The following is a 17822-nucleotide window of genomic DNA, read 5'->3' on the forward strand; positions in this document are numbered from 1 at the left end:
GTTCTCTCTCTCTCTCTCTCTTTCTCTCTCTCTTTCTCTCTCTTTCTCTCTCTCTCTTTCTCTCTCTCTCTCTCTCTCACTATTCCTACAAACTTGTGGATCCAGTGACATTTCTGCATTCTGGGATCCCAGACACTCTGTCTCTGTCTCTCTCCCTCCCTCTCTCTTTCTGTCTCTACTGTCCCGCGCGTACTATTCTACAAACTTGTGGATCCAGTGACAGTTCTGCATTCTGGGATCCCAGACACACACACACTCTCTCTCTCTCCCTCTCTCTCTTTCTCTCCCTCTTTCTTTCCCTCTCTCCCTTTCTCTCTCTCTCCCTCTCTCTATCTCTCTCTTGTACTATTCTACAAACTTGTGAATCCAGTGACAGTTCCGCATTCTGAGATCCCAGACACACACTCTGTCTCTCTCCCTCTCTCTTTCTCTCTCTCCCCCTCTCTTTCTCTCCCTCTCTCTTTCTCTCTCTCCCTCTCTCTCATACTATTCTACAAACTTGTGAATCCAGTGAGTTCTGCATTCTGGGATCCCAGACACTCTCTCTTTCTCTCTCTTTCTCTCTCTCTCTCTCTCTCTCTCTCTCTCTCTCACACACACACACACACACACACTATCTTACTATTCCTACAAACATGCATGCATGCGCATACACACACACTCTCACTCACTATTGTACTCTTCCTCAAACTTGTGGATGCAGTGACAGTCTTTCAATCTGGGATTCTGGAGATGGACAGATGCACACAACATATACACTGAACCATTCCTGCAAAGTTGTGGATCCAGCGACAGCCCTCTTCTATGGGGTCTTGCAGGACAGACTGACTCACCCAACACAGACACACATAACCCACAGTACCATTCCTGCAAAGTTGCAGATCCAGAGATAAGCCTGTGCTCTTGGATTCTAGGGATGGACAGACAGAAAGATATATTCCACAACGTATTATTTCTGCAAAGTTGCAGATCCCTGAGAAAAGTGGTACCTGGAGAGTTAATTATAAGAACCCCTGGATAGTTAAGAAATCTGAGGATCCTTGGGAGGGTTGACCCCACGTCAAAGCAATTCCAAGAGCATCTCTAGTACCTTGACCTAGGAAACTTGACTAGGAAAATTCTTTGTCTGCTGGAAATTTTTGGATACCCAAGTTTTCTTTATTTTTTGGACTATACCTGGTGTTGCTCAGGGCTTGTTTCTGGTGATATTTTTATGGGCAGGGAGTATATAGCACTCAGGTTTTAAGCTAGGTGAAACTATGCTAGTGATCCTTTGTAGTACGAAAGCACCTAGGTTTTGGCCAAGACATTATGTGTACATGTATTTCTTAATATTCCTTTTAGATTCTCTGGATTGGTTGTTGGATTGGAAAGGATGAAGAGGGAAGAGGTGTGGGAAATCCATATTCCTCCAGTCCTGCCAGAGGGCAGGACTTGCTGGTAGTGACTGCTGGTGAATCCATAGAACAAAAATTATTGAAAAGTAAATGCTTAATAAATACTGATTGGGTAAATTTGTAAACAATACTTAACCATTATTTGTATTGCTGCTTTTCTATTTGTGAAGGGGACTTTGAGAAGTAACCAGGGAGGTAAACTTGAGTGAAGTAATCAATCTGCTGATGGATGTTGCATGTTATATGGACCTTTACTACCCTGAGCAGTCTTGGAATAGCTGGTACCAAGATAACCAATTATTTGATAGGGAAAATCTCTTGTATTAAGGATTTTCCTTTTTGACCCCTACTTTTTATTATAAAAAAAAACATGTTCAAAAGTATATTAAGGCATACACTTTCTGTATTACTGATAAAAATCTTCACCTAGATTAATACCATTAAAGCTTTCCATGCCTCTTTACAATTTTAAACATTTTCCTTCCCTAAAATAACAATTATCTTGACTTTTGAGGTGATAATGTCTTTGTATTATGTTTTTACCACATTTATATGCTTTCCTGAACTTACTGGAACTTGACATAATTGCTGTTTATTATACCTTTTTAGGGGGTATATATTCTGTGGTAATCAGGACTTAACTCCTGGTTCTGAGCTTAGGGATTCCCTCCTGACAGTATTCATGGGACCATGTAATGCCAAGTTTGGACCTAGTTTGACTGCAAGCAAGGCAAGTGCATAACCCTGTCTTCAGCCCCATTTGCATTATTTTGGGGTTTGCTTCATTGTACAGTATTGTGTTTAGAGATTCACACACTGTTTTGTTGCTATTTGTTCAATTTCATTGCTGTATAGCACTCCATTTTAGGGCTCATCTTTTCTATGAGGAACATTTTGATTTCCATATTCTGGAGGTTTCTGTAAGTATTGCTACAAGCTTTCTTGTTCATTTCTCATGCTGCATATCTATATACAGTTAAGTGGAGCATAAAACCCAGAACACATACATGCATACATATTGACTACATACATATCTTCAGTTTCAGTAGATGTTGCCACCTGTTTTCCAAAGAGTTGGCAGCAATTTGTATTGTTATGAATAGAGCAAGAGTTCTGTTGCTCTGTCTCTTAACTTCTTAATGTGTGACATGCAAACACATGTGGCATAACTTTTTTACATGTAATTTAAAAAAATTTTTTTTGGTTTTTGGGTCACACCCAACAGTACTCAGGGGTTACTCCTTGCTCTGAGCTCAGAAATAGCTCCTGGCAGGCTCAGGGGACCATATGGGATGCCGGGATTCAAACCACCGTCCTTCTGCATGAAAGACAAACGCCCTACTTCCATGCTATCTCTCCGGACCCTAAAATGTATTTCTTTATGATTTATTGTCAGTAAACTTTTTATTTGTATACTTTGTTCACCTCTATAATTGGGGCCACACTAAAATTTCTCATGCAAGAAGGAGTTATGAGTGGGAAATATTTAAGAAACCTCTCTGTAGGGGGCTAGAGCAGTGGCACAAGCAATAAAGCATCTGCCTTGCGCATGCTAGCCTAGAACGGAACGCGGTTCTATCCCCTGGCGTCCCATATAGTCCCCCAAGCCAGGAGCGATTTATGAGCGCACATAGCCAAGAGTAACCCATGAGTGTCACCGGGTGTGGCCGGAAAACAAACAAAGGAAAAACCAAGAAACCTCTCTATATTCTCACTAACACATACTATTACAGAGGGTCTTTTTTGTTTTTGTCATTCATGTGAATATGAAACTAACTTCTAATAATTTTATGTTCCTCTAGTTATTGTAGACAGTATCTTTTGTGAAAGTGCTCTCGCATGCTTTTTACTCATTTCCTATTGGGTGGTTTATATTTTTATTTATTAATAATACTTTAAAACATGTATATAGCTTATTTGTTATCTATGTGGGTTGTAAATATTTTCTACTTATTTTTCATTTAAAAAAGTTACCTCAAAATAAGTTCATTTTATGTAATAGAATTTATCATCAATTTACTGTATGGTTAGTACTTTATATGTTCTACTCCATTTAGTTTTGAATTTTGAAACTTACCTAGGGGACTCAAAAAATTTTTTTCTGCACACATATAGCAAATTTCTCTAGCAGCACTTATTGTTCTGTTCTCTGTTCATTTTTCACTCTCGCTGGCTTTCTTGCTTTCTTGCTCTTACTTTATAGTACTTACTACTATGCTGCTTTGAAAAAAGTTGGAGAGGGTGAGAAGGAGTTTGGGGAGGAGAAATAAAGAAATATTGATTGGCTTTTGAACAACACTTTTGAATTGTGTGGATAATGTAATTTTATTACCAAGATGTTTCTGTAACATACTTTATTGTAAGACATAATACATATAATGTTTACACTATGTTTTAATTGACTATGCTATAAGAAAGGCTTCCCATCAATAGCAGGGTATTAGTAGTTGTGTTTTGGGGAGTTCTAAATTACACAGGAATTTTTATCTGGACAGCGTAGGGTGTACACTCCTAAGCCCTCTGTTGTACAAGATTCAGTTGTGTATTTGTTGTTTTATTGTTTTTGTTTGTTTGCTTATTTGTTTTAGTTCTGGGGCTACACCTGGTGGTGCTTAGGGCTTATGCCTAGCTCTTTGCTCAAGAGTCACTCCTGAAGAAGAGTGAGAGAATGATATATGTTCCTTGGGATTGAATTTGGCAAGTACCTTTCTTTCTATATAATCTGTCTGGCCTCAATAGTTTGTTATTTTAAAAAGTGCTTTTGTTTATATATTCCTTTTCTTTAGTGGTTAAGTCTATTCAAATTGTCTACTTTTTCTTAAAATCAGCTTTGATGTGACATTTTCTCAGAAATAGCCTGTTTTGTTTAAATTGTCAATGTACAAGTATACATTTGTAAATCACATTCTCTGTGGCTATCTTATTTATTCCTTTAAGAACAGTAAGCATCAGTCTGATTAGTATGTGAAGAGTTTGTAGATCTATGTTGTTTTTCACTGGTGTTTCTTATGGGGTTTTTTTGTTTTGTTTTTTTTTTTGTTTTGTTTTTTATTTCTGCCTTGTTTGACTGCTAGCTTTCATTGCCTTAAAAGTTACTATGGGAGATTCCCTAAGCTTAGCATGAAGTTATGTTCTTCCAGAGAGAATTTGAGTTTGCTTTTGCTATGACCTGAGACAGCAAGTTATTTACAACCCATCTTAAGCTACAGTCAATTTTATTTTAGTTTTCTTGGATCAAAATTTCAGAAGGTGTCTGTTTTTCATTAATTCCCTCCTTTATATTTGTTTGATTCTTAGACAACACTCCCAAATCTTCCTTTAGAGAGAGAAAATTTCATTTTGCTTTAGCTCAAGGTTTCACTCTTTTATGAGTTAGGAGGGACCCAGTCTATATGGGTAGTGTCTTCTTTAATTGTCCAATATCTGGGCCAAAGATGGTTCAAGTGGTAAAGCACATTTCTGGCATCTTGTGGTTCTCCAGGTACTGCCATGTGGTAGTACCTGTGATAGTACAATGTGGTTGTCTCCTGAGAATTTTTGGGATTTATAGAGCATCCCACGATGGCTCTGATTTTACAAGAGAGGACTCGTCCTTCCAGGAATAGCACTGGGTATGCCCTATAAAAATAATAAATGTCCTACTTTTAACATGACATAAGCTTTACTATTTCTTTTCCCCTTCCCCTTGCACTTTTCACCTTAATCAAATGCACAGTCTAGTTTCTTGAGATCAATATATGTCCTAAGATCAAGAACTGCTTTCTTCGTTCTGCTTATGTTAGCTTTAGGGTGGTATTAATCATTAGAATAGACTTAACTAGGTTTTTACCAATTTTTCCTTAATTACTTTTGTATTAGGGTTTTGTGGACACATTACATTTCATTGCTTTTGATGATTTTAGTTTTGAGATATACTAGTCAGGTATTTTATGATTATTTATCGATGTGGATTTGTGTTGATTTTTTTCTTATAGCAGAACAGAATGATCAGTTTGGGGAAACTCCACAGATCCCTTTTCTGCATTGCTTTCTTTACTTGGCATTAGAATTAGATCACTTCATAGATCCTTATTTTTTTATTTATTTTATTTTGTTTTTGGGCCACACCCGGCGGTGCTCAAGGAATACTCCTGGCTGTCTGCTCAGAAATAGCTCCTGGCAGGCACAGGGGACCATTTTTGTGTTAGCCATAAATTACCCATTGTCATTCAATAATTTTTTATTTATAACACTGAATTTTCCAACACTAGAATACTAATTAGAGAATTCTAAGTAAGAATGTTAAAACTTTACTTTTAAAGTTTCCATCTTTGAATCTTTAAGAATCTGATTCTTGATATGTTACATTTTCATGGGTTTTTGTTTTGGTGTCCTGTAATTTTTTATCTAATATTAGACACTGTATGTAAAAGAAACAGACTCCAGTATTTTTTCTTCCCTCCTCTTTTAGAAAAGTCTCCCAGTTTATTCTATTAAAAGAAGTATTATGAGGTGTACTGATCATGTGGGATTAATAAAGGTTTGAGCTTGCTCATAACTTGGCCACAACTTTGTTTCAAGTCAGCACTGGTTTTCAATGTTTTGAGGTCAGGGTCAGTGGATACTTGCTTATTGGCAAGTAAGTAAGTATCTTGGAATATTAAAAATGCCTTTGCATGATGTTGGCTGAAATGAAGACCTTTGCTTCACTTATTCAGCAAGTACATATTAAGCATCAACCAAGGCAAGTACCTTCTTAGCATTGAGGACATAACAGTGAGCAAAGTGGAAGTCTTTACTTCTACTGAAGTTTATGTTGTATTAGAGGGACATAGGGAAGAATGATGAATAAGTAAAGAGCAGTAGTGTTACCAGTGAAAAACAAAATGGAATTTGAGATGTATAAATTTACTATTGGGAGAGGAGAATACTAGGGATTGACCCACGACAACTGACATAGTTTGGCCATATTTTCATAAGTAAAACTTGAATAAAACAAATCAAGAAATATAGTGAGTTTTTGTGATAATATAAGAACTTGTGATAAAATGCCTAACTGCTTAATGCATTATAAGTACCCAATAACTGTTAGATGTTACTTTTATTATAACTATAAGGCATCTATTTAAGGTTATAAGTGTAACACAGAGAGGAGATATTAAAATTTACGTTTGATTATTCATATTTTAACTGATGTTACAAAGATAACTTGTGGAAATTGCCAACACTTTAGAAAAAAGCATGCTCAGAGTAGGCAAGATCTGGCAGAAACCAGATTGACCATCTCACAAAAGAGAATTGGAATGGAAGAAACTGAGGGCTGTTTAGTAGGACTAAGGTGAAAATCTTTTATATATATGTATATATAAAATATATAATTTTTATTTAAGCACCATGATTACAAGCATGATTGTAGTTAGGTTTCAGTCATAAACAGAACATTCCCCAGTTCACCAGTGTAACATTCCCACTACCAATGCCCCCCCCACTATTATTAATATGTAATAATAGAAGTGATTTTAAGTCTTTCCTCTTTTGGTCTTTGCTATATTTCCATTTAAACTCCAAGAGATTTGGTCTTTGAAGGATTTTGTGTGTCCAAATTTGAATTAGGTTGTGTTCTACTTTATCCAAGAGATATAGTTTCACAGCCCAAATGAGAATATTTTATTGAATCTGACCTCTCATCTTACCTATGTAGATTTCCTTGATTGTGACCATACTTTAAAATTTTTCATTGAAGCACCATAAGATATATCTGAAAAGTTGTTGATGGTTGAGGTTCAGTTAATGCTACCAATACCCATCCCTTCCCCAGCATTCATTTCCTGCCACCAATTTCCCATTTCCCTCCCATTATATGGTAGATATTCTATCTGTCTCTCTTTCTTCCTCTATTTTCCTCTTCCATTTTTTTCCTTTAAGGCACTGTGGTTTGCAAAACTATTATTAAAAAGTGTCTTATACATATCACTTTATATCATTTCAGCACGCATTTCTTGTCTAGAGTCATCATTTCCGACTATTACTGTCATAGTAGTCCCTTCTCTGCCCTAACTTCACTTACTTCCTTTCATTTCTATTGTCTTTGGGTATTATTCCCATATAATTTTTTATATCCTGGAAATAATGCATCATTCTATGACTGTCCTTCTCCCTCTGAGTTATTTTACTCAGCATGATACTCTTTATGTCTATCAACATATATGCAACTTTCATGACTTTATTTTTCCTAACAGCTGCATAGTATTCCATTGTATCAATGTACCACTGTTTCTTTATTCACTCATCTCTTCTCTGACATTTGAGTTATTTCCAGATTCTGGCTATTGTGAATAGTGCTGCAATAAATATAAAAATGAAGAAGGCTTTGGCTTTTCTGTATTGTATATTTGGGCCTGTAGGGTATATATCCAGGAGCAATTTTACTGGGTCATATGGGAGCTCAGTTTCTAGTTCTGTGGTTGTACATATTGGTTTCCCAAAAAAAGCTGGACCAGTCGACATTCCAACCAGTAGAGTCCTTCCAACCAATTAGAGTCCTTTTCTCCCCACATCCATGCCAGCATTGATTGTTCTTGTTATTTTTGACTTGTGCCAGTCTCTGTGGTGTGAGATGGTTTCTTAATGTTTTTTTTTATTTTGTATCTCTCTGATGATTAATGATATGAAGCCATTTTTCATGTGCCTTTGGGCCATTTGCATTTATTTGTTGATGAATTTTTTTTCATCTTTTCTCCACATTTTTTGATGGAGTTAGAAGCTTTGTTCTTGTAAAGCTTTACCAATATGCTTTATATGTCTTAGATATTAACCCCTTATCAGATTAATATTGTGTGAATAATTTCTTCCATTCTGTGAACAGTTTCTGAATACCATTCACCATTTTTGTGAGGTGCAGAAACTTCTTAGCTTTAGTGCCATTGTTTGTCTTTGCTTCCAGTTTCTTGATCATTGGTGCTTCATCCTTGAAGATTCCTTTAGGTTCAATGTCATAGAGAGATCTTCCTAAGTTTTCCTCTATGTACCTTATTGTTTCAGGTCTGATATCATGGTCTGTAATCTACTTTGATGTGAATTTTTTTCATGGTGTTAAAAAGAGGTCAATATTTTGTTTTGCATGTAACTGATGAGTTTCCCCAGCATCACTTGTTGAAGAGACTGTTCTTGCTTAGTTTTATATTTATTACTTTTTTTATCAAGTATTTCTTGGTCATATTGAGAGTCTGACTCAGAATATTCAAGTGTATTCCATTAATTTTAGGTTCTTTATTTATTCCAGTACCATACTGTTTTAATTACTGCTTTATAGCAGAATTTAAAGTTGGGAAAAGTGATCATGTGATTTTAATTTTTTCTTTTATTTATATAATTTTGTATGTTGATTGATTTACTTATGTTAAAATATCTCATTGCGTGCCTTAGGTGAAGCCTCCTTGGTCATGGTATGTGATCATTTTGACGAATTGATGAATTATATTTGCTAGTATTTTGTTGAGAATCTTTTCATTGGTATTTATCAAGGATATTCTCCTGTAAGTCTCTTTTTTTGTGGTGTCTGTCTGCTTTGGGTACCATATTTTCCAGCGTATAATATGACTTTTGAAACAAAAAAAGTCAACTGAAAATCGGGGGTCGTCTTTTATGCCGAGTATATCCCAAAAAATGTTTCAATATGCCACTAAATGAAAATTGTCTGAATATTGCCACAAAACGAATTTTCCAACTCGATCCGGCATCAATCACTGCAAGGTTGCTCAGACTGCCTCTCTAACTCAGCCAATCCAAGCAGGCTTTTTATGCATGCAAATTAGACAATGTTCTGGACCTGAATCTACACTGTAAAAAGCCTGCTCAGATTGGCCAGAGTCAGAGAGGAAGTCTATTACAGTATAACCTTTGAACCTTTGTTGTGATTGGCTCACTGTGGTACATGAGTACAGGAACACATGCAGCACAGGAAAGTTCTGTCTGATACAGCGAATATAGGCCTAAACCAATGTTTTTTTTTTAATATAATTTTTATTTTGATCATAGTGGCTTACATATTGTTGACAATAATATTTTAGGTACATATTTACATAAAATCAGGGGGGATTCCCATCACTGGTTTGTCTTCCCTACTCCTCCTTTTTTGTCCTACCTTCTATATCCTCTTCCCTCACCCCCAGTGCTACTAGAATATGTGGTCCCCTCTGTACCTATCCTATTACTTCGTAGTCTTACACCTGTTTGGTCCTGATGCCTCCTTTATTTCCCCCTCTAATTGGGGGGCAGGACTAGCTAGTTCAAGTTATGTGGTTTTGTTTGAAGAGGAGAAAAATAATAAACTGGGGTAAAAGTCTAATACGCCGGGAATAAGCAGAGTTCTTTTAGAGGCTCTCGCCATCGGTTTGAGAGACGAAGGAGAAAAAAAAAAAGGTGAAGCAGTCCACCCCTACGAAATGAAGTGTCAAATATCTATTAAGAGTTCCAACCATAACGCTAAGTACCCCAAAAACAGAACAAAACAAACAAACAAAAAAATGTCGTGGTCTTGAGAAAGGCATCATGGCAGAGACCATGAAGAGGGAAAAGAAGGGGCCTGAGAGATCACATGGAGGCAAGGCGTCTGCCTTTCATGTAGGAAGTCATCGGCTCGAATCTCTGCGCCCCACATGGTCCCTCATGCCCGCCAGGGGCAATCTCTGAGCCCGGAGCCAGGCATAATCCCTGAGCACTGCCGGGTGCCACCCAGAAATCTGAAAAGAAGAAAAAAAGAGGAAAAGAAAAAAAAAAGGAGAAAAAAAGATAAGTGGGGGGCAATAACTTCAATAACCACACTAAAACAAAAAAATCGACCAAAAATAGATAGGTAAATAAAAATAATAATAGTAGTACATGAGGATAAAATGTAATATATGAAAAATAAACAATGTGTTTTTTTTTTCCCTCCTGCCCAGGCACAGTAAATATTGGGGTCATTCAAAAAGGGATTCACATGGCCTAAGATATCTGGGATTTCTCCGCCCTTGGAGTACATTGTCATGGGATCAACTATAAACTCTGTTCATGATCCTTTATCTCCCGGTGGTGCATTTGTGGAGTTTGGGAGGCTTCTGCTCCATCCTGGGTGTTATAGTGAGACCTCTGTATTTAGAAATCTCAGTATCTGCACAGTTACAGGGGTGGAATTTATGATGAAGTCAGTCTTTGTGCTAAACCAATGTTTTAACTGCAAAATTAGGGGCCATCTTATATGCCCAGTCATCTTATATGCCCAGTCGTCTTATATGCCGGCAAATATGGTATTCAATAGTTTTGGATATTTCTGTTTCTTTAATTTCCTGGAAGACCCTGAAAAGAATTGTCAGTAGATCTCTTTAAAGGTTTCAAAGAATTTACTACTGATCTCATCGTGCCCTGAGTCAATTCTTCCCTAAAGTCTTTAGGGAAGATTTTTGATTACTATGTTGACAATTTATTCTACAGTGATAGGTTTGTTAAGGTATTCCAAATTATCTAGGTTCAATCTTGGGAGGTTGCAGGAGTCCAAGGATTTATCCTTGAATAAATTTGGAGAATTTCTTTCTTGTTCTGTGGCATAATTGTTCTCAAAGTAACCTCTGATGATTCTTTGGATTTATTTGATGTCCACTTTGGTAATATTTATCTTTTCATCTTTAGTTTATTAGGTTCTTTCCATAGTGTGAGTCTTGCTAGTGGTTTATTTATCTTTATTTTATTTTTTGATCTTGTTTATTTTATTTTTTTTGATCTTGTTTATTTTTTAAAGAACCAGCTCTTGCTTTCATTGATCTTTTGATTTTGGAGGATTCCAGCTCTAATTTCTAACTTCTAATTTCGGCTCTAAATTTTATTATTTTCTTCCGCCTTCATGATTTGTGCTCCATTTGTTGGTTATTATTCAGTTTCTTAAATTGTACAATCATATTACTTATGTAGGCCCTTTCTTCTTTCTTGATGAATACTTGCAGAGTAATGAACTTTCCTGTTAACTTTGCTTTTACTTATTTTCACAAGTTCTGTTAGCTCATATCCTCATTATCATTTGTTTCCAGGAATCTTTTGATTTCTTTTTATTTTTTTTTCTGATGCACTCAGTGTTCAGTAATGAGTTATTTAGTTCCCAGATGCTTTTTTGTGTTGTTTCTCCCTTTCTGTTTGTGACTTTTATTTTTAATGCATCTTAGTCTGAGAAAATAGTTTTTATGATTTCTATCCTCTTGACTTTGTAGGGGTATGTATTTTGTAGCTGTATATGGACTATTCTGGAGAATGCACACTAGAAAGTAATTTTTATTTGGCTTTTGAGGGATGAAAAGCCTTATATATATCTACTTAAATCCATTCCTCCATTTATTCCTTTAAAGTATTTCCATACTGAGCTTTGATTTTTATCTGTTTGAACTATTGAGAGGTGGTGCATGATCTTGAAGTCTCCTACTACTATTGTAGTGCTAACAGTGTCTCTTAAGTCTGTTAGCAGTTGTTTTAGGTATTTTACTGGTCCTCCATTGTATGCATATGTGTTTAGGAGTGAATTCTTCTTGGTGTTTTCTTAAAGACTTTTGAGCCTAACATTAGGAAAGAGGAAAACAACAAAATTAACAGCCTAAAGCAGGGGTCTCAAACTCAATTTACCTGGGGGCTGCAGGAGGCAAAGTCAGGGTGATCCTTGAGTGTAAAGTCAGTAGTAAGCCTTGAACATTGGGGGGTGTGACCCAAACAACTAAAATAAAACAAAACAAAACAAAAAAAGATTCCTCTAGGGCAGCACCAAAAAATGTTGTACGGAGGGCCGCAGTGGCCCATGGGCTGCGAGTTTGAGACCCGTGGCCTAGTGGGACACTTTGAGGATCTGGAAAAACAGCAGCAGAGAAACCTAAACACAGGCAGAAGACAAGAAATAATAAAAAAAAAAAAACCAGAGCAGAAATAAACAACATAGAAACTAAGAAAACAATATAAAAAAAAATCAATGAGACCAGGTGATGGTTTTTCAAAAAAATAAACAAGATAGACAAATTGCTGACAAGACTTACCATAAAAGGGGGGAGGAAACACCCAATTATATCAGATTACAAATGAAAGGGGGAGAGATTATAGCAGAAACTCAAGAAATCCAAGACATTTCGAGGGCTTATTATGAACAACTGTACTCGTTTAAGTTAGAGAACCCAGAAGAAATTGATAGGTTTTTGGAAAAATATCATCTTCTAAGATGTAATAAGGAGGATGTAAGGGGCTGGAGAGATAGCACAGCAGTGTTTGCCTTCCAAGCAGCCGATGCAGGACCTAAGGTGGTTGGTTCGAATCCCCGCGTCCCATATGGTCCCCCGTGCCTGCCAGGAGCTATTTCTGAGCAGATAGCCAGGAGTAACCCCTGAGCATGGCTGGGTGTGGCCCAAAAACAAACAAAAAAAAAATAAGGAGGACGTAGAATGCCTAGACAGGCCAGTCACAGCCAAGGAAATTGAAACAGCAATAAAGAAACTCCCCAAGAACAAAAGTCCAGACCAGATGGTTTTAGAGGTGAATTCTACCAAACATTCAGAGAAGAATTACTACCATTGATCCTTAGGCTCTTCCAAAACATCAAAAAACAGGAATCCTCCCTAACTCCTTTCATGAGGCTAATATCACACTAATTACCAAAGCTGGAAAAGACACTGCCAAGAAAGAAAACCATAGACCAACCTCACTAATGAACCTGGATGCAAAAATCCTCAACAAAATTTTAGCAAACCGAATCCAACAATACAACAAAAAGATTATACATCATGTAAAGTGGGTTTCAGCCCAGGGATGCAAGGATGTTTCAACATATGCAAATCAATCAGCATCATACACCACATTAACAAGAAGAAAGACAAAAATCACATGATCGTATCAATTGATACATAGAAGGCATTCGACAAAATACAACATCCATTCATGATAAAAAAAAAAACACTCAACAAAATAGGGTTGGAAGGAACCTTCCTCAAGATAGTTACAGCTATCTATAAAAAGCCCACAGCTAGCATTATCCTTTATGATGAAAAATTGAAAGCATATCCACTAATGTCAGGAACTAGGCAAGGCTGTTTACTCTCTCCATTCTTATTCAACATAGTTTTAGAAGTCCTAGTAATAGCAATCAGACAAGAGAAGGGAATCAAAGGAATCCAAATATGGAAAGAGTAAGTCAAACTATTTCTTTTTGAAGATGATATGATGATATACTTAGAAAACCCTAAAGACTTCACAGTAAAACTCCTAGAAACAATAAACTGATACAGCAAAGTAGCCAGCCACAAAGTCAATAAAAAAAGTAGCATTCCTCTGAATGAAGCAGAGGAGAAAGACATTAAGGAGTTTATCCTAATGGCCAGAGAGATAGCACAGCAGTAAGGCCTTTGCTTTGTATGCAGCAGACCCAGGACAGGCAGTGGTTTGAATCCTGGCATCCCATATGGTCCCCCATGCCTCCCAGGAGCGATTTCTGAGTGCAAAGCTAGGAGTAACTCCTGAGTGCCTCCAGATGTGACCCAAAAAAACAAGCAAACAAAAAATAAAATAGTATCTAAAAATATCAAGTACCTAGAAAACAACCTGACAAGAGAAGTGAAAGAACTATACCATGAAAACTTCAAAATACTTAAGAAATTGAAGAGAACCTAAGGAAATAGAAGAACATCCCCTGCTCATGGGTAGGAAGAATCAATATAATCAAAATGACTATCTTATTTAAATTACTATATAAATTCAATGTAATTCCTATCCAAATTCAGACATCATTTTTAAAGGACTTGGAAAAGTCAATTATAATGTTTGCATGGAAGCACAAAGACCTAGGTTAGCCAAATCCATACTGAAAAACAAGAAACTGGAGGGCATTTCTTTATGTAATCTGAAGCTCTACTGTAAAGCCATAGTGATAAAACAGCATGGTACTGGAACAATTGGTTATGGTACTCAGACAGAGTATGAGGCTAATGGATCAGAATAGAATAAACAGTGACATACCCCCAAATATATGGTCCATTAATGTTTGACAAAGGAGCCAAGAATCTGAAATGGAACAAAGACAGTCTCTTCAACAAATGGTGTTGGAACAACTAGATAACCACCTGTAATAAATTAAAGATTGATCCATACTTCCCACCTTATACAAAAGTCAACTCAAAATGAATTAAAGACCTTGAAATCAGACCCGAATCTATAAAACTCATTGAGGAAAAAATAGGCAGAACACTTCAAAACTTATTTATCAAAAAAGTCTTTGATAATAGAATGCCAATGGCAAGATCTTTAGCATCAAACCTAAATAAATGGGACTACATCAAACTAAAAAGTTTCTGTATGGCAAAAGAAACTCTGGTTAAAACTAGAAGACAGTTAATGGAATGGGGAAAATGATGCATTCAACACATCAGATAGAGGGTTGATATCTAGGATATACAAATTTTCAAAAGGTTAGCCCCCCAGAACCTAAGAAAGCCATAGAAAAATGGGGAGAAGAAATGAATAGACACTTTTTGAGAAAGATCAACAAATGGCCAATAGACACATGAAAACATGTTCACCATCACTCATCATTAGGGAAATCTAAATCAAGGCCTCCTCTATGACTTTTTTCTTTAACCACTTTTTAAAATTCATTTTTATTTATTTCTTCTATTATATATATATTTTTTTCTTTAACTTCACCTGTTTTGGTTCATCTTGGTATGAAAACTGAGAAGAATATGTTGCCTGGGATAAAAATCTCAGATCAAAACCAGGGTATAGAGATTGTGTAACCTATAATTCTTACCCCCCAAAGCACCAGCAATATAATATGGCACCATTTCCTTTTGCATAAGCACACTAAAAAAGGGGAAATATTATGCACAGAAACAAGATCTTATGTACTAGGGATAAGAATCCATACTTTTTATAATACAGGGATGCCTCCCACCTTGAATATGTGTCATTTGGACCCAATTTAGACTCCTTGTGATCTGACAGTGACTATCCAACCCTGAACCTCAGATTCCAGATGTAGAATCGATATAGTTCCCTAAAACAACACCAGGAACCAAACTCCCCCTGGGAAATTCCAAATACCACTCTGGCACCAACTTGTGACAGTTCTGATATGACATCCTGACAATGAGGAAATGACAACAACTTGATCTCTAAGAGCAGGTTGCCCTATCTTATCACCTAATGGTAAGAGGAAATCAGAAGACATGTCGTCATTTGATCTGTCGAAATACCAAGATTGCTAACTACTGGAAACTGATTTTGACAACTGCAACTGGGCAGAACTTATTCTGGGACCAATAAGAAAGATCCTAGCATAGGCTTCAGCCTAGGATTTGTACAAAAACCAAGATCTCTAATTCCAGAGGTCTGACTTTGACAACTGCAACTGAGCAGAACTTCTGGAACCATAAGGAAAGACTTTATCCTAGGCCTTGGCCTAGGATCTGAGCAAAAACCAAGACCACAAATTACAGAAGACTGATTACAATGACACTGATGGAACAGAACTTCTAGAACTGTAAGGAGAGACTCTATGCTAGACTTCATTCTATGACCTATGCAAAAACTAAGATCTCTATCTACAGAGGCCTGATTTTATGATCCACAACTGAATGCAAAGTTTCCTGGCATCAGGACCTACGGGTGTGAAAATGAGCATGTACAGAGCCTGTAGTTGTCTTCCTCTTCTAAGTTTTTTCTTTTTCATTTTGTGGTTATTATTTGGTGGGTTTTCTTTTTCGTTGTTGTTGTTGTTGTTGTGTCCTTTTTTTTTGTAGTTACTGTCTTATTTAATTTGTTTTTGTAGTTTTTCTTTCTTTATTTCCTTCTTTTAAATCTATATTTAGAATTGCTAGACGGACTTCTCCCAGTTTTTATTTTCCAACAGAACCACATAACTTGAATCATCTTGTTCTGCCTCATGAATTGATGGGGGAAATGGATTGTACCAGGACCAAACAGTCATATGAACATTGAGTGGAAATAAAAAAATGATCAGATTTAAAACACCAAACCTAAAGTCAACAACAATAAAATTGATACCCAATCTACAAATAGCTAAAAAAAAGAGGAAGCAGTTATACTAGCTAGCAGTCTGGGGCCAAATGAGGGAGATATGGGATGCATGCTGGGAACTGGGGAAGAGGGAAAACAACACTGGTGGTGGGAATGTCCCTGATTCATTGTCACTATGTACCTTAAATATTACTGTGAAAGATTTGTAATTCACTTTGGTCACAATAAAAATTATTTTTAAAAACTGAGTGCTTATAAATAACAAATGTGACTGTTAATCATAGATCTTAAATGTATAAATTAAAGTTTGTAGGCATATATTTAAAAATACTTTTGAGCCTAAAGTCTATGTGGTCTGGTACTAGTATGACCCTACTGGCCTTTTTAAATGGGTAGTTTCTTGAATAATTGTCGTCCGGTCTTTGACTTTGTTTTGAGTATTTGCTCGACTGTTCAGATGTTTTGCAAGCAGAAGAATATTGGGCTCAATTTTCTAATTAATCCTACCACTTTGTGTCTCTTTATTGGTATATTTAATTCAGTGACTTTCTACAGAAATTTACTGTTTTTAAAAAAACACCTTCTTTAAAAGGTGACTTCAAGTGTATGATATTCTTAAGATGTTATTTTTCAGTGAAGTTGTTTATTGTTCCTTTAAGTCTGAATGAGAGTCTTTCTGGTAAATATATTATTCTTGGTAAGACATTAATTTCATTGAGTTTTTCCATTGTGCCCACCACTGGATGGGCACAATGGAAATCTTAAATGCTCCACTATTTATAATTTATTTATTGAATTTTGTTGTTTTGATTTTTTTATTTCCTTATGATTAGTGATGTAGAGCATTTTTTCATGTGTCTTTTGGCCATTTGTATTATTCTTTAAGGAATGGTCTGTTCATTCTTCTCCCCATTTTTCGATGGGGTTAGATGTCTTAACCTGTAATAAATCTTGTAAGTCTGCAGAGATCAAAATAGACAGTACCATCCCTTACCTTCATGGAGTTTACACCCAGCAAGGAAAAGAGACTAACTTGTTGTTTGCACTGTAAAAACAGTAAATCCCGGTAATAAAAGAAAGTGGTATGCCTGGATGGGGGTACTTCAAAGAATATATACACCTTTTATTAAAGGTTCACATTTACAACATTGATGATATATGTGTGTTATTTATTTGTTGGGTTCAGGGATCAAATCAGAGCCTTGTACATGCAAAGCATTCACTCTAACACTGAACTTCATCCTTGGCCCCAATTGTACTACTTTTTTAAGATGTAAGATGGAAAACTTTTCTGAGCATAGATCATTTGGACATTGAACTATGAGATCTGGAAACGAACTAGAGCAACATTGTGTGTTACCCTTTGTTGCCACTTTCACTAAGTCTAGTGACTTTATTCATAGCAATGAGAACTAG

At 36.3% G+C, this 17822-nt stretch overlaps 1 protein-coding gene across 1 annotated transcript in view; it reads left to right on the forward strand.

Annotated features, from left to right (window-relative positions):
- The window catches only part of TRIM44 (tripartite motif containing 44), a 152392-nt gene that overhangs the window by 1051 nt on the left and 133519 nt on the right, over nt 1–17822 (forward strand). The gene's annotated exons all lie outside the window — the stretch shown is intronic.

The sequence above is a fragment of the Suncus etruscus genome, chromosome 9, assembly GCF_024139225.1.
Source record: "Suncus etruscus isolate mSunEtr1 chromosome 9, mSunEtr1.pri.cur, whole genome shotgun sequence".
NCBI lineage: Eukaryota > Metazoa > Chordata > Mammalia > Eulipotyphla > Soricidae > Suncus > Suncus etruscus.